Below are 25294 nucleotides of genomic sequence, written 5' to 3'. Positions count from 1 at the left end.
CCTCTACATCAGTATAATTATCACTGACCCTTCCTGAGGCAGCCTCTCATATTGCCTGAAAAGCTGTTTCTGAACTCCGGGGGGGGGGGGGATCACTGTGCATACATGGCAGAGGAGGAAGAATGGAATGGGTAGAAACTGATGACATACATGCTGTGCAAATGCAAAAGATGGGTGGTTTGAATCCAAGGCCCCAAGTTTCATTGTTTATTATTCTAAAAAGCCTTCAATTCTCCTGCTATCCCCCCTTCAACTTCACTAGATAAGTCACTTGGCCATTATACTATTGTTTCATTGTACATCTAAGAATTATCCTGCCCCTATGAAAAAAAGGAGAGAGCCAAGAGTAGCACTGCTCTTTGACTGCAATGCTCCCAGCTTGAGTCTAGGTTGCATTTAAACACAGGTTTAGCTGTTTTAGACACTCCTAGTTTCCAGCTGTAACTTTCAGGCTACTTGTATGATTTAATGGCAAGACAAATTTACTAAAAGAGAAAAGGTAGGACAGTAGTGTAAACTTGTGAGATGGCCACACTCACCACAGGTATGTGGTCCCAGAAAGTTGGCCAAGGGTGAATTTGACTCTCAGGCCAAAAAATGTTAACCACTCTTGTCATACAGAGTTAGTGCAAAGACTTTTATTTATTTATTAAGATTTCACTTATGGCAAAATCATAGAGTCCATAGAGTCCCAAGTATTGGGAAAAGATAGAATGCAAACATAAGAAAGAAAAAGACAATTGATTTGTTTGTATTAACTCTTTAATCATGTGTTTCACTTGTTTTTCAGTTACAAATTGCAGTGCTGGAAGTGAGCAGCAAAGTGTTCAGGGGAAGTGTTGGAGAGATTTGGAACAGAGATTATGCCTTGCTTTCCTCTGTTTAAAAGCAAAGTGCTGAGCTTCTTTGAATAACAACTAGTTCTTGACCTGCACAAGGCCCAAAGATAAGAATAACAGCTGTGTCATTAAAAAAACATTTATTTTAAGGAACTTTATTTTAAGGAAAATATCCTTTCTCTGCACTCTTTGTAAAAGACCACTTTTTAAAAATTCCCACTATCTCCTGTTATGGGGGAAACGTTTTTATTAAATCAAAAATATTTCACAAACTTCTAAGTACCACCTTAAAGCTCTTAGTGAAAATATTCTAATGGCTTAGGACATAGTGTTTGTTATTATTCTGATGCAAAGTACTTGGGGACAGTTTTGCCCTGAAAATCACACACTAAAGTCATTGTGTATATGTTTAACTTGTGAGAATCTTATAGGCATATAGTCAGCCACTATGGGGAAAAGGATGGTGCACTAGCCAGACCTTTGGACTGACCCATCAGGACAGTTGTTACGTAATCATGTTCTTATGAACTAAGAAGGATTATATGCTGCGTTCAATATGGATTTGGATTTGATATCCCGCTTTATCACTACCCAAAGGAGTCTCAAAGCGGCTAACAATCTCCTTTCCCTTCCTCCCCCACAACAAACACTCTGTGAGGTGAGTGAGGCTAAGAGACTTCAAAGAAGTGTGACTGGCCCAAGGTCACCCAGCAGCTGCATGTGGAGGAGCAGAGACGCGAACCCGGTTCCCCAGATTACGAGTCTATCGCTCTTAACCACTACACCACACTGGCTCTCTACTGGAGTTAAATTTTACTGGAGTTAAAATTTTAACTCTCTACTGGAGTTAAATTCCTTGCACGTTCTCAGGCAAAGAGACTGAGATCCTTTATTTCATAGTGTTAACATGCTTTGGCTTCCCTGCAGTTCCACTCCAGGGTAGCTCAAAGAATATTACGAACTTGTGGTGTCATGTTATTCTTAATGTCTTGCTTTTTCTGTCTTATCACACACATTTTAAAAGCACAACCTAGACAGAATTTTACACACACACACACACACACAACATGTTGAGCACTGTTTTGAACAGGCATGCCATTAAAGGGGACGAAATGCAAGTTGTTTACATAAAATATTGTAAAATGTTTATGGGGAAGTACCAATTAAAAACAAAATTTTAAAAACAATGTATACCTAATAAAACCCTATGTCTGGGTAGTTTTAGCAGACATTAAACAAGTATAGTGAGGATGCCAGCCTGATTGTAATAGGCAGGGTGTTCCAGAGAATATGTCTTGCCGGACTAAAATATTAATTACTGGCAGATGTGGAATGAACACTATTTGGCACTTGCAGAAGTGTAAGTTCTGCAGATCAAATTGGTTAAATGGACATGAATATGGAAAGGTAAACTGGCCTGGAGCTGCTGAGGGCTTTATATACTAACAGGAACACCTTATTATTTGTAGTATTTGTATGCCTCTTTTCAAACCAGGCATCTCAAAACAATTTAAATGATTTTTAAAAAAACAAAAACAGAAACCCCTAGCAATCTATAACGAGTGTGATACAATAAACACAGGATAGCAGAACAGAAAGGAAATGATAAGTCAGATTCATAATACAGAATAACAACTACAATAAAGGAATAGAATAGTGGGAATTCTCTCATCCCTGGTTATGTCACAAGAGGTGAGTGTTAATAGTAGTTCTCTGGTGATCGCTCATAGCTGAGTAAGATTGTCTTCCATGAACACGGTCTTAACAGTGAGTCCGTAAGTGACTGTGGAGGCCAATTCTGGATCCGCAAGTCCTTCCTTCCACAGTGGGGACATAGGTTTCCGGGCAGGAGTTGACCACGATAAGGGTTTGCCAAATGTGCCTTCCTCTTAGCACGGTTCTCCCTTTCATCCTGAGTTCAAGCATGAAAACGTAGAACAAAGCAAAAAGAACCATTTTTCTCCAAACTGGCATGCGACTGAAGACCTCCCTTAGATATTTGCTCTCAGTTGCCTGCATTCAGGTCTCTGTGTTCACTGCATTATGACTGCTCTTCAGTCAAGTTCTCCAAGTATTGTTTCTCCTTTCCTCAAGGCAAGATTGTTCTTCAGTATCCCTGTGGTGACAAGATGTGCAAAGGTTGGACCACCTAATGTGGAACTAGTACAAGCTGAATGTTCAGCAACTTAATGCAACTAGTACAAGCTGAATGTTTGGCAACTATCTTCTCTCTCCTCCACTCAGGGCAAGTTAGTTCCACAGAGATACACTGACGGCCAGGAGATATGACTGAGATACTCTCCAAGTTCTGTGCAGAACAGCAATAGCCATAATATCGCCTTAAGCTAACAAGAGGTGCTGCTAGCCACCAAGGCCATATGAGCCTCCGGTGGCAAAGCTGGATCCAGAAGCATCTCCAGACTGCAGGTAATTAGCCAATTTCTCATCCTCAGCACCTCTGTCTTGTCAAGATTCAAGGTCAGTTTATTTTTCCTCAGCCAGCACACCACTGCTTTCAGGAACCAATCTAGGATCCACACAATCTCTGCTATTTTACATGTTCCAGAGAAATATTGTTGAGTGTTGTCAGCATATGTATGGCACCGTACTCCACACTCACAACAGTTTCATATAGATATTCAACTGCACTGAGGATTAAATAGTGTCATGTGGCACTTCACAGCATAAATGCCAAGGGGCCAAAAGGCACTCTCCAACGTAGGCCATCAGCTAATTAATGGCCTTTGGGAATAACTTAATATATGCAATTAGATAGCAAGGTACTATTTATGAGCACAGGAAATTATAGAGGCAGAGAAAATGATGAGGTAAAGGAGTTTATTCAGGCTTTAAAAACAAAAACAAACCACACACACACACACTTTAAAATACATGTTCCATGCACAATGAAGAAGGGATGTGTGGCAAGCCTAGATGACTTGATCACATAATCTGCATTTCTGGGAAATCTGTCCTGTCATTACATTATTTCCTCCTGCTACCAGTTTCAGTCTTTGCTTTCTACTGTGCTATTCTTTGGACACTGTACCAGCAACTACAAAAAAAGGCATGCACAGGTTGATAAAAGCTACAGCTTTTATTCAAGGTAATAATACAAAATTGTTCTTGCACTAGAAATCAGTTGTCAAGGAAACTCCTGAAAGCATTTCCTAGACCAATCTGTATAGCAAGGGATGACATTCCCATTATATCCATTCCTCCAGCTACAGCATGAGATATTTTGCTACCAATCAATTGCTTTGCCACAGTTTAATGGGAATAGTAAAATACTGAATAATTGGAAGGGAAATATCAGTCAAACAGCTATCAGCGTTTCTGAGTTTGGTCTTAATGTGTGAGAAAGTGTGTATACTTTTTATGCTAGTACAGTGGTACCTCAGGTTAAGTACTTAATTCATTCCGGAGGTCCGTACTTAACCTGAAACTGTTCTTAACCTGAAGCACCATTTTAGCTAATGGGGCCTCCTGCTGCGGCTGCGCCGCCGGAGCACAATTTCTGTTCTCATCCTGAAGCAAAGTTCTTAACCTGAAGCACTATTTCTGGGTTAGCGGAGTCTGTAACCTGAAGCGTATGTAACCTGAAGCTTATGTAACCCGAAGTAACACTGTATAAGTATAAACTAAGTTAGCTATGCTGGTCCATAAGAAAAAACTCCAAAAGTCCACAGTCAAGCAGTATCTTTATTAGGACAAACCAAAAAGACACAAAAACGTGGTAAGCTTTTATGTTATCCAGAATTCTTCAGCAGGCAAAATATTACACAAAGCAGGGAATACTGGGATGAGGGGAAACAAAGAAAAAAGTAGGGTGTTGTATCCATGAGGTCAGCTTGTACACTCACTTCCAAAATGGAATGTGAAAGGAGGGGCTTCAATGTCTGGCTGCACACCTAGGATTCTGAGATAAAGCAGCAATTACTACTTAACTGGTTTGACTCCTGACTTTGCTGTGATAACAGAATACCCCATTTCTGTTTACTTCTGCTCTCTGCCTGTGTGTTTTGTTTAAGGTATTGGTCACACCTGGATTACAAGCCAGACTTCATTTTCTTTTTTAAAAAATGGAGAAAGAAACCATTGTTTCTTTATCCCAAGATTCTAAATATTGCGTTACTCAATATCTGTAGCACCTCACAGGAACATCTGCATCTTGCAATCTCAATCTTGGGGCTGAGCCTACAAGCTGTCGTGGCCACAACATCTAACCCAATTTTTCTACTGTTAACGGAGAAATCAGAGGGCTCTCTTGGACAAAAGGGAAAGACACCAACCAGGATAACTGGAGCAAAACAGCAGCCAGTAGGCTTAGTCTTTATTGAAGACTGTCGCGACAGGACTCCCACTTCAAGATGAAGCAAGATGGAAGCCCTGAACAAAAGGAGACCCCAACTTTTATTAGCTACTAATCCCTCATGCTACACTTCTAAGACTATATCACAACTACATCACGACTACATCATTGATACATCACAAAAAGGAGGGGTTGAAGGAGGAGTTGTGGTGGTAACCTGAGTGTCTTGTCACTTGGCTGGTTCCTCCTTTCCCGCTCCCCATGAGTACTTTCCAGAGGATAAAGGGGAGTTCGCAGTTTCTTGCCCCCAGAGGGAAGGGTTGATCACTGTCCTTTGTTTCAGTTCCTACTGATTCTACTTCCATATGCAGGTCTTTTGTGAGTGTAATGATCTTCTGTCTAGGACCATCAAGGTTGTCATGCCAACTGGGTAGAGCTCGCTGAGGACGTGTTGGCTGCCTTGTGTCAAGTCACACACACACACACACCCCTCTGATAGTCCTTCCTTCATGGTGTAAAATAAAAGTGGAATGGTACAGATCCGATGTACGGGTGATTTTCTATGAATTTATAACAGAAGCATCGCGTATGTCGTGTGTGAGTGTCATGTTTGTACAAACTGAATGATTTGGGGGGGGGGGGTTTCCTGCAACACTACTTATTTTGTTTTTCCTTCCAACCTTTCAGCTTCAATCAGACCATACTGCCTGCGCATACATCATTCCATGAAAGAAAACGGGGATATCCAAAGACCAAAATATGATCCATCAAACTGAAAAGAATGCTAATAGCTAATCTTGTACTGGAATCAGCAACAACCCCCCCCCCTGTAAATTTGATTTAAAACAGTAGACAGCCAGTAGACTTACAAGATTTTCCCCCGACTCCAAAAGATCTAGAACAGAAAAAGGACCAACAATATAAAGAGGCTGCAGATAGTGTGGAAGCTACAGGACTTAGGGAAGTCTCCCCACTGACAGACACAAACTTTTACACAGCAAATTTGATTGATAGATACCCAAACACCTCATTAATAATAGTGGGTGGTTTTCATGCTAGGGTGGGTATTGACAACGAACAATTAAGTAGCATTTTAGATTGGAATACCACCAATGATATTGCACATTCAATGAAAATAGGAAGACTCTCTAGAGACAAGGTTATAAATAGGGAAGGCATATGCTTGCTCGAGCTGTGTAATAAGTTTAGCTTACAAATTGTGAATGGTTCAATAGATGGGGATAGAAATGGGGAATTTACATATTCCCCCTCCCCTGAGGATGTAATGTCATCGACTATATGCTGGTCCCTTGCGACACTGTAAATCTGATAGTGGAGTTTAGAGTTGGGGCATGTACCGAAAGCGATCACCAACCATTGTTGATGTCTATAAATTTAAACTTTGATTTAGAAATAACTAATCGTAATAATACATTTTTTTGTCAACATGAGCATATGACCCAACTAAAATGCTCCCAGGAAATGAGTGTAACAGTGGGGCAAAAACTTACAGTTGGTTTTAGAAACCAGGTACTCTTTAATCTGAAGTACATCAATTCTCGTAGTGACGTTCTGGAAGTAATATAGTGAAATCTTCAAAACGTTTGGAGAGCTTAATACTCCACCAAAAGTCAGGACACTTAAAAACAGAACTAGTCGCTGGTTCGACAATGAATGTCTTCAACTTAAAAGAAAATTGCACCAAATTTCAAAGATAACCATACCAAACTAGAACCTTCATACTTTGATGAAAAAAGAAAATATCACCTTGTTCTGGCCAAAAAGAAAAATATGTCACCCAAAAATGATCCCAATTACTTGATTCCATCCAAAACAAAAATAACAAAGCAGTTTGGTCGATAGTACAGTGGTACCTCGATTCTTGAACAGAATCAGTTCCGCAAACCCGTTCGGCTTCCAAAACGTTCAGAAACTGAGGTGCAGCTTCCCATTGGTTGCAATAGCTTCTTGCACTCAGCAGAAGTCACGTCGTATGTTCAGGTTCCAAAAAATGTTCAAAAACGGAAGCATTTACTACTGGGTTTTTGGCGTTCAAGAAACGAAACGTACAACAACGGAGGTGTTCGAGAACCGAGGTATCCCCGTATATGGAGGTCTGAAAGCTGGCGACCAATCAGCTGCCCCATCAATTGCAGAATCTAAATGGTCTCAGTATTTCATTTCCATATTTAACAATCTACATAGTAAATTGAATGGAAGAAGAAGAAGAAGAAGAAGAAGAAGAAGAAGAAGAAGAAGAAGAAGAAGAAGAAGAGTATTAGTAGTAGTAGTTTGGATTTGATATCCCACTTTATCACTACCCTAAGGAGTCTCAAAGGGACGTGGGTGGCGCTGTGGGTAAAACCTCAGTGCCTAGGACTTGCCGATCGCATGGTCGGCGGTTCAAATCCCCGCGACGGGGTGAGCTCCCGTCTTTCGGTCCCAGCTCCTGCCCACCTAGCAGTTCGAAAGCACCCCTAAGTGCAAGTAGATAAATAGGTACCGCTTTATAGCAGGAAGGTAAACGGCGTTTCCATGTGCTGCGCTGGTGCCGGCTCACCAGAGCAGCTTCGTCACGCTGGCCACGTGACCCGGAAGTGTCTCCGGACAGCACTGGCCCCTGGCCTCTTAAGTGAGATGGGCGCACAACCCTAGAGTCGGACACGACTGGCCTGTACGGGCAGGGGTACCTTTACCTTTAAGGAGTCTCAAAGCGGCTAACATTCTCCTTTCCCTTCCTCCCCCACAACAAACTCTCTGTGAGGTGAGTGGGGCTGAGAGACTTCAGAGAAGTGTGACTAGCTCAAGGTCACCCAGCAGCTGCATGTGGAGGAGCGGAGACGCGAACCCGGTTCCCCAGATTACGAGACTACCACTCTTAACCACTACACCACACTGTCTCCACACTTGGAAAGGAGACCAACGATAACAAACTAGATAAACTAAAGGAGTGGCCAATGATGAAAGAGGAGGAAATTAGACAGATAATTAATAGTTTCAAACTGGGCAAGACGCCAGGGCCGGGTGATCTACCAACAGAATTATTTAAGACATTCACGGATTGGTGGGCAGAACCCCTAGCTCAGCTATTTACTCTTATTGATAAATATGAAATCATTCCTAAAATATGGCTTAGATCAATAATTATTCCAATCTTCCAAAAAGGTGATCCAGATGAACCAAAGAACTACAGACCAATAAGTCTAGTGTCAGTGATAGGGAAAATCTATGCTAAGCACCTTTTACTTAAATTGCCATATTTTTCGCTCTATAAGACGCACCAGACCACAAGACGCACCTAGTTTTTGGAGGAGGAAAACAAGAAAAAAAATATTCTGAATCTCAGTAGCCAGAACAGCAAGATGGATCGCTGCGCAGTGAAAGCAGCAATCCCTCTTGCTGTTCTGGCTTCAGGGATAGCAGTGCAGCCTGCATTTGCTCCATAAGACGCACACACATTTCCCCTTACTTTTTAGGAGGGGAAAAGTGAGTCTTATAGAGCAAAAAATACAGTACTTATCTGAGTGAAAAATCTAAACTTACCAGGAAAAGAACAAATAAGTTTTTCCAAAGGCTGCTCTAGCTTAGACGATTGTCTCATACTTACAAATTTGGTTGAAAAATATAGACTTAAAAACCAATCCAAGATTTATATGCAGCTTTCGTAGATTTTCATGGTGCCTTTGATTCAGTTGACTGTGCGGTATTGTGGAAGAAGCTTGCAGAGTTAGGAATCAATCAACGCTTGCTGATCTTAATACAGAAGTTATATTCCTTTAACATCTGCCAAAGCAAACTCAATGCCAAAGTAACTGCAAGGGTGGCTGAGCTTTTATCAATTGAGTCTCTCAGAGTGGTGAATTCCACTATTTAGCGGGAAGAAACTCCAATGAAAATCCTCGTTCTTACATGGCCGTTTATTTGTACATATTTTAAAATTTTATATATTGATGTTTTATGATGGCTTATATTTGCAATGCCTAATAAAGGTTTGGCGAAGTAAGTGATTCAAATCAAAGTGTTGCTGTTTATTTGTTCTGATTTATTACTACATAAATTTTAAATGTATTTACTTATTGTAGTCCTACTGGAAGACTACACATGAACAAAAATTATTCATGTTTACTTCTATGATAGTTATGTAGTCAATGAAAAGTGCTGGTGCAACTCAATGCTGAAATACTGCAAATAATTATTAGACTGTTCTAGAGTATGTCCCACTTATCATCTCTTATTAGAATTCGTAGTATCATAGAGTTGGAAGGGACCAAGACGATCATCTTGTCCAACTCCCTGCAATGCAGGAATCTTTCACCCAACTTGGGGCTTGGAAAGCACTGAACAAAAAAACAGAACCAAAACCAAACCACAGTCCTCAACTGTAACTCCAGACTTTTAAACTGGATAATGAAACAAGTAATAATAATAGACTGGCTATCAGTCTTATCCCCCAGGAAAGTTGTGGCACAGAACTAGAAACAAAGAAGGGTGGTTGTTTTGTTCCTTGGTCTCTTTGCCCACATCATGGAAAATTCAGAGTCTGTCGAAAGGGAGACACCCCTGGAGATTTACAATATCACTATAACAAACTGTCATTTACAAATTCACAGTTTCAACATGCATTGCAATAGGAAGAATAGAAACCCTTTAACGTGTTTCTCTTTGCGTGTCTCTGACAATGTTCAAAAAACTCAAAACTGCTTCTTTTCAGCACGCGCTCTCTCTCTCTCTCTCTCTCTCTCTCTCTCTCTCTCTCACACACACACACACACACATGAACTTTTTCATGTGTATAAACATTCTTTAGAATGTTTATATGTGGGTTAGAATTTGAATTAAAAGCAATGGAATGTAAAAAAGTAAGAGTGTGTGTGTGTGTGTGTGTGTGTGTTATCATCACACGCACAGAGGAATTACCATGGAAAGCTGGTCATCTTTTCAACATTGATTCATGTAGTCTGACAAATTGCAGAAAGTGCAAAACATGGCCAGAACCTACCAAGAAGTAGATGCAGCAACCCTGTGGTAAAACTATTCACTCGCTACATAGAGGTATCGTACATGGCTAGTAAGTTTGGGGTGTTGATTTGTAAGTCTTGTAAAATTAGAGATAGTACGAACTGCATCACCCATGCAATATTGTGCTTGCTGCTACATCAAAAACCCTTTACTTTAAAATTCCTTTTATAAGCAACTTCATGTCCCAGTGAGAGTACATAATGTGTTTTTATCTTCCGAACCATCCATATCTTGCCCAACGGTGGCGAATATTCTGTCACTAAATTGGACAGGTGCAATTTCCTGCTTCAAATGATACCCATAAGCCTGAACAGAAGCAGCTTAAGTCGCTACTGCTTACACTCTTCTATGGTTCTTGAGAAGGTCCAAGGCAAAATCCATACAAGACAAACAGAAATCTTGTAAAAAGAAACAGTACAAGTTATTCTCAGAGATTATGCTTGCTGATATGAAATTCCGCATTCCACAGAAATAGCAGTGAACTAAGGGCTAACACTTTAGTCAGTCAAAGTGAGTCCACAACATGTGCCCGGTTAAAATGTCCTTTTTTATGTTCATCATACTCATGTTAAGATTAAGCTGCATATTTCTTAGGAAATTTGCATGTAGAAGACATGATTTTTATAAAAAAATCTAGCTTGCCAATTCTCTATTGCATTTGAAAAAAAATAAACCTTCTCTTTTACTTTTATCTGTGAGGGGGAAAGAATTAAGCATCACTGAGGATACAGAATAATATATGACAGTGTCTGTTCACTGGCACAACTTAACAACTGCACTGGGAGTGCTACTTTTATGCAAAGCCCATTAATAACCTGTCCAAACAAGTATCCTTTTAGAAGCTTCAAATGATTCTGTACATTTTTAGGTTATAGCAACAAAGAAGAAATGCACTTGTACAGCTATTGCAGGAGGTCTCTTCAATTAAATCAGCAAGTCAGACTTTCCATGCTTTGAGATTTAAGTCAGGATGACAATCTTAGGACCTATGTATGGAGAAGATACCACTGCATGGACATATTTCCATATTACAATTTCATATACCGTATTGGCCCAAATATAAGCCGCACCCGAATATAAGCTGCACCTTTAAAATTGGAGGGCGGGGAGAAAAAATAATTGAATATAAGCCACTCCATTCCTTGTTGCTCCTAGCTGCATACTGGGGAGGGGAGAGCCGCGCAGTGCTGCCAGCGGCCTTTCCCCTTCCTCACTCTCTCCCTTCCCAGCCTTGGGGTAAAGGACGGGGGACTACACACAAGGCAGGCGCTGCTTCACCGCACTCCTGGTGCTGTTTGCCCCACGTTCCTGGCTGCATACCGTAAGGTCGCGAATATAAGCTGCACTTTAATTTTTCACAGTCAGAATTTGGGGGGAAAGTGAGGCTTATATTCAGGCCAATACGAGTTGGTGGTCAACAAAAGAGGTTTACAGAAACATTGCAAAATTAAGGAATGTTAGAAGGATGCTGGAATGAAGTTATGTGGTTTTAGCAGTAATGTTACAAAGGAGTATGTAAAAATGGATTGTTAACAGGTGAGAATGTAAAGTTACAATATACTAAGATAAATTATTAAGATAAAAACAAAGATGGAAAGGATTTGCTGAATTAACTAATTGAACTAGAACACAAAAAAGGGAGGTGCGAGGAGGTCAAGGAAACAAGCAAATGAAAGATAAGATGTGGAAAAATTGACTTGTTTTTAATTGTTTTATTTTTCTGTATTTTGCATTTTTGTTTTATTTTCTTTTACTTTTGTAATTCTTTGAAATTTTAATAAATATTATTAAAAAACAAAAAAAGAGGTTTAAAGGCAAATTTTTAAAAATGTAGTATGAATACCAACAAGGGAGAAACACTTGCCTGTGAGCGCTCCAATTGGAGAACAGCCTTTACCAACGGTGTCATGGGCTTTGAAGACACTCGAACTCACAACGCAAGGGAGAAACGTGCTAGGAGGAAGGCACGCTTGGCAAATCCACACTGTGATCAACTCCCACCCAGAAAATTGGCCTCCACAGTCACTTACAGACTCATTGTTAATACCGTGTTTATGGAAGACAATCTTACTCAGCTACGAGTGATCACCAAAGAAGAAGAAGAAGAAAAACCAAGTAAATCATTATAATCAAGTTACAAGGCTTTCAGTAATCTTTGGAAATCTTTTTATGGAAAAAGTTACTTAGTGCAAACTATAGTTCTTGGTCATGCTAAATATATGGCTAGAAGAGATTCTATAAATACTTACAAGACACTGTAATATGCCATGCGTATTACATGGAGATAACTTGCTGTAATAATCAGAGGACTTTCCACCCATAACCCCACTTCAGTATATAGTCGTAACTTGGTTTTCGAACAGCTTAGTTCTCGAACGTTTTGGCTCCCAAACGTAGCAAAACCGGAAGTGACTGTTCCGGTTTGAGAACTATTTTTGGAAGCCGAACGTCCGACGGGGCTTCCGCAGCTTTCAATTCCTGCAGCCAAACAGAAGCCATGCTTTGGTTTTCAAACATTTTGGAAGTTGAATGGACATCTGGAACAGATTCAGTTCAACTTCCAAGGTATGACTGTACTGCACTTGGGCCCTTTCATGTTTAAAAATATTAGCTATAAATATAAAAGTTAATGCTTACATTAGGTGTTTTAAAAACAAAAGCATGCTTAAAGCACATACATGTCACCAAAAAATTGACTTTTGTGGACTAACTCCTTATTCAGAAGAACTGTTGTCTCCGTGTGATAAATTTGCCAGTGGTCAATTGTTGTCCTGTGGAGATTTCTTTAGCCACTGATATACAGTATTCAAATAGTAACTTTTCTTGATACTTCTAAATGAAGTTTCCTTGGGAAGCAACTGTTTATTTATAGCATTTATACGATGCCCTTCAGCCAAAACCCCTTCCAGAGCAGCTTAAATACAATCAATTAAAGTAAGACAGTCTCTACCCACAGGACTATAATCTAAGAGACAGTTCAAGAAGAGAAAAGAGACAGGGAGTCAATAGAGAAAAAGCAAACTCAGGCACCAATTCTTCAAGTTCAAATGGCAGTTGGAGTGGAAGATATACCGCATGCTCAACGAGCCCCACTCCTCCTCTCCCCCACTGAGGCAGTCTAAAGTAAACAATTAACTATGCCTAAATTAAAAACTTTTTGATCTGCTCCTCTAAGATGCAAGGATAAGACTGTGACAGTACAGAAAGCAGCATTTGGAAAATGGACTGAAGCTACTCCCTATGTAGCAAATCCCTTGGGAATAATCACTGTAGCTAAACATTTCTACACACAAAGACCCTTTAAACTCTTCCACTTGAAACATAAATGTTCTGTTTACATTTTTCTTTGTAAAACGTTATCCTAAACCTGAAAGCTGCATGGAAACTATCTGAATGACTAAACAAGTTGAGGCAAGCATTTTACGAAGACAAAAAACATAACTCAACTACAAAAATAGCAGTTGATGATGTGGCCGGGGTGGGGAGAGGAAGAAGCAAGTCAATGACGGCCCAAAAAACTTGAAAGTGATGCTGTATTTGACTAGTTTGTCATTATTATACAATCATTAACAGAGACCAAAGGTCAACAGTCTCCACAGGTGGCAGATGAAAATGTCAACCAGAAAGACACAAAGCACAGCACTATGGGTGAGTGATCTAAGTTATCGAAAGATTATAACAAAATCCTGCATTGTTTAATTTTCTAGACAAGCATAAATTAACAAGACCAATATCTACTATTCATTTACATCTGCCTTCATATCAACTGATCAGACTTTTCCTCTCTCAACTGCATCAAATACAAATTCACTGGATTATTAACAGTGTGGGTTGATTTGAATTATCAATTTGTTTTCCACTTCAAAATTCATATACCGTATTTTTTCATGTATAACATGCCCCCATATATAACACGCCCCATTTTTGGGGGGACTCCAAATTAAGAAAATGGGAGGATACACTTTCTGTGTATAAGATGACCCCCAATTTTTAACATTTGTTGTTGTTTAGTCGTGTCCGACTCTTTGCGACCCCATGGACCAGAGCATGCCAGGCACTCCTATCTTTTTAACATAACTTTTAAAGAAAAAATCCTAGTCTTATACATGGAAAAGTATGGCATTTCCCAAATAAAGCAGGTATACTAGCTCAACAGCAACAGTTTTACAACTGAACCTCATGCTGCATACCATGCAACTCTATAGTGAACCAAAGCCTTCTTAATGGGTGGATAACCTCCTGCAATGACTTCTAAGTACTTCATTGGGGATGATTATTTATTTACTGGCAGGTGGAGGGAGGGCAGCTCACTGCTGGGTCGCTGCCCAAAAGATAATGTCAAAAGATGCTGTTTTATTGCGTCAACCTATGAGAGGAAACTATTAGTTACTGATCTACTATTCCTTGTTACGTTCCCTACAACGGGCTAAGATGGTTTTGAACCTTTGTTATAGTAATGAGTTTGGCCAGTAAATATAGACATTTCTCTGTTAAGAGGGGATGTTTTTAGTGCAATAAAGAGGTGTTATTGAAATTGAGCATATGACTCCTTTCTTTTTTATCTCTTCCATTTTTATCTTTCAGTTTGACTGAAAATTGCCCGTATCTTCAAGACGCTGATACTACAAATCCCTAAATTCCCTGGAACCCAAGTGCTTGAAGACATGGCTTCTCCATATGTCCACCAACAAAAGCAAAGGCCCTTCTTAAATTAATACCATGGATGTCTAGGAGGATGTGAACACAAAGGCTTTCTCTGGTGTCTCTGGAATTCCCAGGAGAGGCCAGACAATTCTCTACCCTAGCTCTGTTTAAATAAAAAAATGAATACATTTTTATTTGTAAAGGAACTTGGAAAGGGGCAGGTAAAGTTAGCCACTGTATTTTTGTAACTGTCATATTAATTATTGCATATGGGATATTGTTTCATTTCATCTTATGTTGTCAGTCACACTGGGCACTTTTGGAATGAGAAAGGGCAGAGTATAATTGTTACATATAAATGTCTCATAACGGGGTGGAGAGGCCCATGAAAACTAAGTTCTCAACAATAAGGGCATGTGACATTGAAAAGTGAGGACTGTCATCTGGGAGAAAGAGGGAATAGAACATTGAAACCTATCAGTTCTTCCTGAATCCCACACACAGAGTTAGGTGCCTGCTAACTTTGTGGTAGGTACCTTATAAAGCCAACTCAGTAGATACAGTTTGGTCATCTAGGACTTGTTCCCAGATGAAAATGCTGAGCCAGCCAAGAGGTCTGAGAATGTGCTAGGTTCACTGTTCAGCATCAGGCTAGGATCAGTGGCAGTAGCATTTTGGTGATGAACAAGAATTCAGTGTTCATCATCATGTATGCCATGAAACAGATGGCCTGGCTTTACACTCAATACCAGAATGAGGTTCTGCTAAGATATCAACCAATCAACTCATAACTAGATTTGGTACAGTATTTTGAACTGAACGAGTGGGTGATGCTCTGTGGGTGAGGGAAAGTACTAACTACTGTTATGTACTGGACATTAATGGGTGACTGCTAATACTGTCACAGTTTGTTCCAGTGTAGATGTGGTGGGTCTATTAAGACTGTCCCAAAGCCTAATGAGTTTCAAGAAGTAACTTGAATAGGGACTATAAATATACTGCACCTCCTATCCTACTGCAACTCTAGTACTATCTGAAGTAAAGATCTCATTTAGGCAACCAATATAATCCTCTGGCATGCATTCCTCAATGGATCAGTGTACATTAAACTCTTTAGTACTTGAGGACTATGTTCCAAGAACTGGGTGGGCAATTGAATAGTAAGACTGACTACCTGAATAACAGTAACAGGTAACTTGGAATAAATTCAACTGAACCTACTCTATGGTGGAATAAACCATAATGCGATCACCAACCCATACATGTAGTACAGTCAACTGACGCTTTCCCATATGGATTAAATGGCCTTTAACATACTGGACAGAACCATGGGGGAAAAAACTTATGACTTATTTATTTCATATATATCTGCGTGTCTGTATGTGTCTGTACAGTGGTACCTCGGGTTAAGTACTTAATTCGTTCCGGAGGTCCATTCTTAACCTGAAACTGTTCTTAACTTGAAGCACCACTTTAGCTAATGGGGCCTCCAGCTGCCGCCATGCCACCGGAGCACGATTTCTATTTTCATCCTGAGGCAAAGTTCTTAACCCGAGGTACTATTTCTGGGTTAGCAGAGTCTGTAAGCTGAAGCATATGTAACCCGAGATACCACTGTACACACACACACACACATACACAGTAAAAACAACAACCTTGAAGTGGGTAATGATGACCCACTGGAAAAATTCAAGGTCAGCACTTCAAATAAATTTCTCACGGTAACCTTACTCTGACTAACTCTGACTACAGATTCTAGGTCAGAGATTCCAGGACCTTCCTGATTTTAACTATATAAGCTGAAACTTTTTTCTTCCCATGTACAGTCAACGACATCTGTGTTTGGCTCTTGCTTTTTCTAGATGATGTCACTATGGTAAGGAAGTTGATTTAGTCAATGCCTCCATTTAAGAATGGGCAATTTCTGCCTTCCTAAAGGAGCATATTATGAAACCCCTGCTTTGTTTAGCCTGCTAGACTCATAAACTTGCTACCATCTAGTTTACCTTTCTAGTCAAGGTGATGAATGGACTAATGGTGGGAGTTACATTGCTCCCTTCCCTTCCTGATGAAACAGACTACACTACACACTTCAGTAATATTTAGGCTGGAAGCTGTCCCTCCTAAAGTGATCACTATTACCCCCCAAGGTCACTGAGACTGTGCAGGGAGCAAAAAGGGGTCAGAAACAGCCCAAGGGAAAAAGAAGTTCACAAGCTACAGTGCAAAAAAAAATAATGCCTATGATCTCAAATATAAAAGGCATGAGCATGTACTGAGTGCACCTCACAAACCTGCAGCCTAAATTGTTAAAGCCCATTATTAATATTCGTCCTCTTTTTTGCTTCCTTTTTTCCATCAATTCAGATTAATAAATATTGGTTATGCATCACTATTTCTTTACTTTATTCCATTTACATTCCTAAGAACTGGAGTTGGAGCCAACAGTGACTTTATAAGCTCATCAGGGACTCAATGTCTCAGAAATCTGGGAAACCCTGGGCTAAACTCTAACTTTAAGATGATTAAAGCACACAGTGCCTTTTAGCTGAAACTTGTTCCAGCAACCATGACTACTGCAGATCCTGCTAGGCAACTGTAACACACGGATATGTTTGAAAGCTGTCCAGAAGCTGAAATTATTGCCTAGTCCTCATTTGCTGGTGCTTTGGCACTCATCCATGTAAACTTAAGTGTAGAACCCAGCACCATACAAAACTATCATAAAAAATAAACACTGATTTTTTTTCCTGTTTTCAGCCACTGCGCACTAAAAAAATTACAACAGACAATGTAGGTTTGCATAAAATTTGCCAAATAAATAGTATAGTGAGGTCACTTGCTATTGACAAGAAATGAAATCTTCCTACCCTCAGGATTGCAGAGCTAGACTCTTCATAAATGCTTGCCTTACTTACTAGCTTCCCCCAACTTCTGCTACAAGTAATTAGATTTGGAGGATCTCATCTGAAATAAGAGTATGAGAAATCAGCTACAAGAGTGCATCCAACTACAATGAGCGGAGATCTAAAGGGATACATAGATCTATCAAATCTCATGGGAATGGCATTTTTTCTTAGCTGAGTTGTAATTAATGAATATAGGCAGTTTGAACCACTCTGGGTACTGGAAGGATCTGATACAGTATACGTTTAGATATAAGAGATGTTTCTGTTTGGCTCTATATGCCACATGCAAGGATAGTAAGAGAGGCAGCTTTTTCAGTGGTGGCCCCCAACTTACGGAATGCTTCCCCAAAGTTAGTCCCCACATTGTGGTACCACATTTACACTTAAGTGTATTAAACAACTTTAAACTAAATCATTTTTTAAAAAGAATTTTAATCACACAGAGAATGGATATAAAATCTGTAAAAAATAATATGTTTTAGAACAAAATGATTTTATGGTGCAACAGTTGACACTAACACACACTTAGATTTAGAACATATAATGAGAGGCAAAAAATATCTTAGATAATTTTTTTCAAACTGTGCAGAATAGAAAAACACTAAAGTTAAACAGCTATTCTAACAAGCACCCTGCAATCCCACCCTATGTTTACACAGAGGTACAAACATGGAGTTCAAGGGGACACCCTATTAACTATGCTTATGATTGCAGTTGAATTATTTTACTTGCTCTTGCTCCAGTGCAATTATTTTTTTCAGCATAGCAGAAAAAAACCCACTTAGACAACCCAGTTAGCCTAGTAATTCTCAAAGAATCATCCCAGTATAATGATCTGCATTAAGCAATCAAAATTAGTATCACAATATACTCAATATAATTAAAAGACCACGTTTAACCATTTAGATAAAAGATACGCATGTGATCTGATGCTCTGTGCTAGTAGTTTCAGCCACCTGCTTGAAAGATTAAATTTAACAAGATTTTACTTGACATCCTACTCGCATCCTCCTACTACAAATTCTGTCTGCTCTAATCCTCCTTTCATAAATGTCAAAACAGGGCATCAGTGTTACAGCTGCTTTTGAGTCTGTGTCAACACATGCAGCAGAATGATGGGAAATTAGGTGATACTATTTTTAGAAGTAGTAGTATTAATTGCAATTGTTCATCACCTACTACATAAAATATGTCAAGGTGCCTCACATTAGAGGATACATAAAATATTTAGTATACATCAAAAAGAAAGATCAGAGAGGAAAGAAATGCCATGGTGCAGCTGTAGCAGCAAAACTGGACACCTTCATCTGCCTCACCTGAAATAAAACATGTCTCTCCCATATTGGTCTCTACAGCCACGACAGGCACTATAATGCTCCAATAATTTGACTTTACTCCTCAAGGTGCACTCCTCCACTGTCTCCCAAGACAGACAGACAGACATCAAAAAGATATAAAGGCACTGACTAAAGATGTTCGACCTGCAATAACCTAAGGAGGACAAATACTACCCCACCCTGCTAAAGGATAACCATCAGAACATGCTAGGGTATCATCATAACGTACGGCATCAATTTACAGCCAAATGCCTAAGTGAACAAGAGCATAAAAAGCTGATCAAGATGGTTAATGCACTCCCACATAAAAAATCCAAGTTCCACACAAACAAAATTAGCACATCAGGCAGAAAATTCAAACCTAGACCGTTTCCTACCCTCTTAGATTTGTATCTACAGTCATACCTTATTTTGTGACCGGGATCCGTTCTGGAGCCCTGGCCGCTAGCCGAAAAGGATGCAGGGCTAAGCACGGCGTCTGTGCATGCGGTGCGGTTTGCGCTTCTGCACATGCGTGAGTGGCAAACACGGAAGTAACCCGTTCTGATACCTCCGGGTTTGCCGTGGACGTTTGCCAGAATGGACGCTAGACGAGGTGGACGTTTGCGGAGGTATTACTGTAAAGTGAACTTTCAAGCAGGACAGTCCATTCTAGTACTTCATTCTGCTGTACTGTTGAATGCAACCCAAATTAAGAACTCTTTGAACATAGGAATCCAACAGTTTATCCCTCTCCCCGATGTAATAGCTAATAATAATAATAATAATAATAATAATAATAATAATAATAAATTTTATTTATATCCCACCCTCCCCAGCCGAAGCCGGGCTCAGGGCGGCTAACAACAATAAAACAGTACAAAAGTACAGCACAAACAACACTCTAAAATCATTCATTATAAAATTAATTCAAATCAAGCCACTGGCAACCATTGGGCCAGAGCTCCGCGAAGATTGCCGAGGGAGGGAGTCAGGCTGTGCCCTGGCCAAAGGCCTGGTGGAACAGCTCTGTCTTGCAGGCCCTGCGGAAAGATGTCAAGTCTCGCAGGGCCCTAGTCTCTTGTGACAGAGTGTTCCACCAGGTCGGAGCCACAGCCAAAAAATCCCTGGCTCTAGTTGAGGCCAGCCTAACTTCTCTGTGGCCTGGGACCTTCAAGATGTTTTTATGTGAAGACCGTAAGTTTCTCTGTGGGGCATACCAGGAGAGGCGGTCCCATAGGTACGAGGGTCCTAGCTAGAGATAGATCTCCCAATTTCAGCTTTCTCGGTTATTTCATTTTTTCCAATCTTAAATTCAGTTCTACACATTTCTGCAGCAATTTGCAGATTTAAAAAAATCCTCATGAAAATTTATCAGCATTTTAGTGTAACATTCTCCTAAACGCATTGTCATGAAGTGTACAGATTTTGGCAAAGCATTCCACCTCCCAATATAATGCCACTTTGTATGTTATTTTCACAATTATATGCCTTTTTATACACACTTTATCCAAATAGGTGCACTTTTGTACAACTGCTTAGCTGGAGAATTAACAGCATTGCAAAATTTGGAGAAGTATGCATTTCAAAGGATTACCTGTGTTTTGGTTCATATACTGTTTCGGAAAGAGCAATTTGGTAGTTCCACCTTTAAATGCAAACTGAATCTAATTTCTCCTTAATCCTTGGTTGTAAGCATTCTATATTCAAGGACCTTGTTATATGGCGCATACTCAAAATAGCATGCGCACACACACCCCTGTAGTCTGAAGTGGTACATTCTAGAATTCTACCTTCATAGTCTGTGTCTATGTGTAGAATGGCTCTCAGAAGCACCACTTGGCACAGTTTAAATACTGTACTCTACTCATACTATCAACACAATATTCTTTATAAATATCTAATTCATTTTTTAAAAGTCCTTCATTACTGCATCCACTTAGCCCATCGATTTCTTCAACAGAAGACAAATATATATTTTCAAAGGTGAAGCAAAGTTTTAAACTAAAGTAGGTGTCTGGCTAGATAAAAGCACATGCAGTCTCCGTATAGGTTTTTCCTAAAAGAGATCAAGACAGCTGTACTGCATAACTTCATTTCAAATGAACTATGGAAGAACTTAAATTAACACTTTGCAGAAGCTTTTGCAGGTCAACTTGATGCACTCATAGAATTAAAGAATTGTAGAGTTGGGACCCTGAGGGCCATCTAGTCCAACCCCCCATCCAATCTGAAACCATACCAGACTGTGCTTAGCTTTGCAGATGTGCTAGCAGTTTTACTGCTGTGCCATGGCATAAGTGACTCTTGGGACAATTTCAATATGAAATAGTGGAAGCTTTAATTGACAGCACCCCCTGGCAAAGGAAAATTATGTTAGGCTCAGATGTATTTGTTGTTTATAAAGGAAGAGGGAAAACTGAGTTCTGTATTTGCTGTTTCCCCGGGGAAGGGAAAGAGACATTAAATCACAAAGTTACCACAATACACTCGTTTGAATTATCGTATTATATATCAAACTGACAAAAGGGTATGGGCAAAAGCAATAGCAACCCTCGCCGAGCTCTCTACATGAAGTCGCTTCCTTCTTTTTATACACAGCAAAAGATGTGCAGCAGATGGTCCTAAGAACTGCTCACTAACTACACTGCTGGTTCAGGAGAACAGGGAGCAAAACCCAGGTGTAGAAAGAAAATCGTCCGGGATGGTTTTTTAAAAGGGGGACAAAAGCGTTGCAGAGCTCAGCTGAGCTACGGAAGGTGTGTGTGAGAAAGATAAAAAGGATGCGAAGGAGGCTTGCCAAATACTAGTCCCCCGGGTTTGAAGTCCACCTTCTGCAAACTGATGCCGTGCCAAGAAACCAAACACAATCGCCCCACTAGTGGAAAGCGAACAATGAACTGAAAACGAAAGCACTCTCCAAGTCAATTCATAGCGAGCATCTTTAAAGGACACGTTGGAGAAAAAGAGGACATAAAGTATCAACGGGGAGGCTGCGGGAGAGTTTAAAACGGGAGAGGGGGGGGCAGAGACTTTGGACAGGCGTGGGAATCTCGCCACGCAGCGTTAAGGAAAGGTTAGGGCAGAATGGGGCAGGCAAAGGGCTTCAACTGGTGGGGCTAGGCGACAGAGAAACGCCTCCGTAGCCACCCCCCTCTCTCCCCGCCCCACAACCTGTAGGAAAGGCTCCTAAAGGGGAACGGAGGGGGAGAGATCCTGAGAAGTGGTAAGGGGGGTGGGACGGGAGTCCCTTCCTAGAAAGCGATGGGGAGAATTTTGGGGGGGGGGTTGTAAATCAGTTTGGAAGCAGCAGCCTGAGCAGCCAGCGAGAACTCAGAGCGAGAGGAGGAGAGGAGGCGCAGCCGCCACACCGGAGCCGGAGCGACGACGGTGCGCGTGGACGCGTGTGGGGTGGGCGAGGGGGGGCGCTGGGAGAAGCGCTGTCCCGCCTCCGGGCTGCCGTGGGGAGGGCGCAGAAGGGGAAGGCCGGCGCAGAAGGGACCCTCGGGAGGAGAAATTGGGAGGGGGGTGACTGACTGACTGACAGATAAGCCCCCCCCCCTTCTTTCTCTGCAAGGAGCGAAAAGGGCTCCAAGGGGTGGGAATGGAGAGAACATGCAGCAACAGCAGCGGCTCCAGCTCCTACCTGCCCAGCCAGCGCAACCGCCGCTCTCTCGCTCTCTCAGCCCAGCCGCTCCTTCGCCCCTTCCTCGCTCTCTGCTGCTGCCGCCGTCGCGGCGCGCGAACCAACTTGAGCCGACCGTGGCTCCGGCTCACTGGCTCGCTTTCTCTCTCGCTCGCTCTCCCTCCGCGCCGGAGCTCCGCCTCCCGCCTTTCATCCATTGGCCGCCCGGGAAGGCTTCCCCGGCAGCGCCACCTGCCGCCCGCCCGGCGCAACGGCGAGGACGGCGCGCGCCTGCGCTGTGAGAACGCTCCCTCGCTGCTCTCCCGTCCGGCTCTCTCTTTCTCCCTCCTTTTCATCCTGGGAGCGAGAGAATCCTCAGGCTGGCGGGAAGGCGGGAGTGGGAGGGTGTTGCGCGGTGACTACTCCGCTCGGGCACACAGGTCCCTAAGTGAAGGTTCCTGGAGTAAGAGCGCCTCGTCGCCCTAAGAGATGGGGTTTTCTTCCCCAAGACGTGCTTGTCTGCCCCGCAGCCTTTTTGCCGACGAAGCAGAGCCGTGGTAGAATCGTAGAGGCGGAAGGGACCTCGTGGGTCATCTAGTCCAACCCCTTGCAATGCAGGAATATCAAGTACCACCCTGACTAGTGGCTAGCCAACCTCCGCTTAAAAAGCCTCCAGTGAAGAAGAGGTGAATAACAAATTAGTTGGTTGGTTGGCTTGCACACCCCACCATCTGCCCTGACAGGGACTGAAGTTTTGATTACAGATAAAATAATAACAGCTAAAAGAAGCAATAGCCCACCTATGAGAAGCACACAAACCAGAACCTGAGCAGCTGCTATCTCCCCTTGTGTAGAATTCCAACATTGGAGATAAAATACAGTGGTACCTCGGGTTTCATACGCTTCAGGTTACAGACTCCGCTAACCCAGAAATAGTACCTCAGATTAAGAGCTTTGCTTCAGGATGAGAACAGAAATCGTGCTCTGGCGGCGCGGCGGCAGCAGCAGGAGGCCCCATTAGCTAAAGTGGTGCTTCAGGTTAAGAACAAGTTTCAGGTTAAGAACGGACCTCCGGAACGAATTAAGTTCTTAACCCGAGGTACCACTGTATAGCCACCATGGCTAGTAGCCACTGATATCCTCATCCCCCATAAGTATGTCTAAACTGAAACCCTTTCAAAGCCATCCAAGCTGGCGAATATCGCTACATCTTAGGGGATCACTATATCTTAAGGGAGCAAATTATCTCAGTTGGAGCAAGGTAGGGATGCATGGATGCATTGGTAGCCTCAGATTCACCAGTAAGTCTCAGTAAGTGGCAGCACTGCTGAGGTCTGGAGGCCATTGTTTGTTGCAGGTCCTTCCACCCCAGTGAACAAGGTGCTCCCGGAATTCCAGGTTAACTGTGCATTGTATGAAGTTTTTGTCTTTCCTGAATCGTCAGTATTCAGTTTCATTGGTTGCTGCCCGGTCACCTGTCAAGAAGTGGTTAAGGGCTCATGCATACTTCCTCTTGACCCACCACTTTTCCCTGGGGAAAACTACTATTTAGCACTCCATCAGAGCAAACAGCAATTTTGTTTCCCCCCAAATTTTCATTTGTTCTGATCTCTTGCTAAGGAGCAGTTTTTCCCTTGCAAAGGAGCTGGGCAAGGGGGGAATCGTTCACTCCCATGCTTTCTAGGCACAGCACAAATGAAAGTGTGGGTGGGCTGTAGGCTCACGGTCAATGTATCAGTGGCTGTGTCTGAAACATTTTTACTAGAATACTACTTGAAGTTGCATTCTATACAGGATGACATCTGTTTTCATCTCTTGGGTTAAGGCTTGTGTCATCATTAAAAATAAAAATAAAAATTATAGACTATGTTTATGGAACTGACACTGCGAAATTCCCAATCTGTTCCGTCCTAATTAAGTCAGTTCAATTTCATTAACAGAATTCCTTTGTTCTGATGAAAATACTAGTGCATGTGTAGCATGCATGGGCTTACCCAAGCCACATTAATTTTCTTGGATAATTAGAGCTTACTGAGGATCTCCATTTGCAGCATAAGAAGTGTATGAAAAGATTTCTCCCTGTGCAATCTATCATCTGTGAAGCACCCAGGACATTTGGGTGACCTAGGAGAAACAGAAGTGCTGCCTACATGGCCCTCTTTGTGAGCATACAGCATACATTCAAGCCATTAACTAAACCATCCTATATACCAGGGTGACGAACATTTTTTTCAGGGAGCCACATTCTCTTCTGAGCAACCTTCCCAATAGGTAGCTTCACAGCCCACAGCACAGAGACTTGGGAGGGAGGTCTGGGCCAGGATGGAGGAACCTGAGTTCACCATGGCCTAGCTCCAATGCTGGTGGAAGCATGAAAAAATTCATTTAACTTACATAACGATTGAACAATCTAATTTTTGAAGGTAATAATGCAAAGCAAACCCCATGCATTCAGAACACCCCTTTTGTATCAGGAAAGGTAAAAAAGAGGGAAACATACTATGGCATTATTACAGACAGTAGCAGATCTTGTTTTTTGCAAATTTGCCAAATGATTTGATAGACAGCAAACATCAATCAATTTTTAAAATTGGCAAATGTACTAGTACAATGATAGTTGTTTGGAGTCC

At 41.5% G+C, this 25294-nt stretch overlaps 1 protein-coding gene across 2 annotated transcripts in view; it reads right to left on the bottom strand.

Annotated features, from left to right (window-relative positions):
* Window positions 1–22874, bottom strand: part of PXYLP1 (2-phosphoxylose phosphatase 1) — a 58914-nt gene extending 36040 nt beyond the window's left edge. The window contains exon 1 of one of the 2 annotated variants that reach the window (XM_053390004.1): window positions 22686–22874. The gene's annotated coding sequence lies outside the window, so the exon portion shown is untranslated. The remainder of the gene's footprint in view (window positions 1–22685) is intronic. The other variant, XM_053390003.1, reaches the window with a different exon arrangement.
* Between the last annotated feature and the right edge of the window lie 2420 nt (window positions 22875–25294).

Source organism: Podarcis raffonei, chromosome 5 (genome assembly GCF_027172205.1).
Source record: "Podarcis raffonei isolate rPodRaf1 chromosome 5, rPodRaf1.pri, whole genome shotgun sequence".
NCBI lineage: Eukaryota > Metazoa > Chordata > Lepidosauria > Squamata > Lacertidae > Podarcis > Podarcis raffonei.
This window is presented reverse-complemented; position numbering and strand designations above follow the sequence as displayed.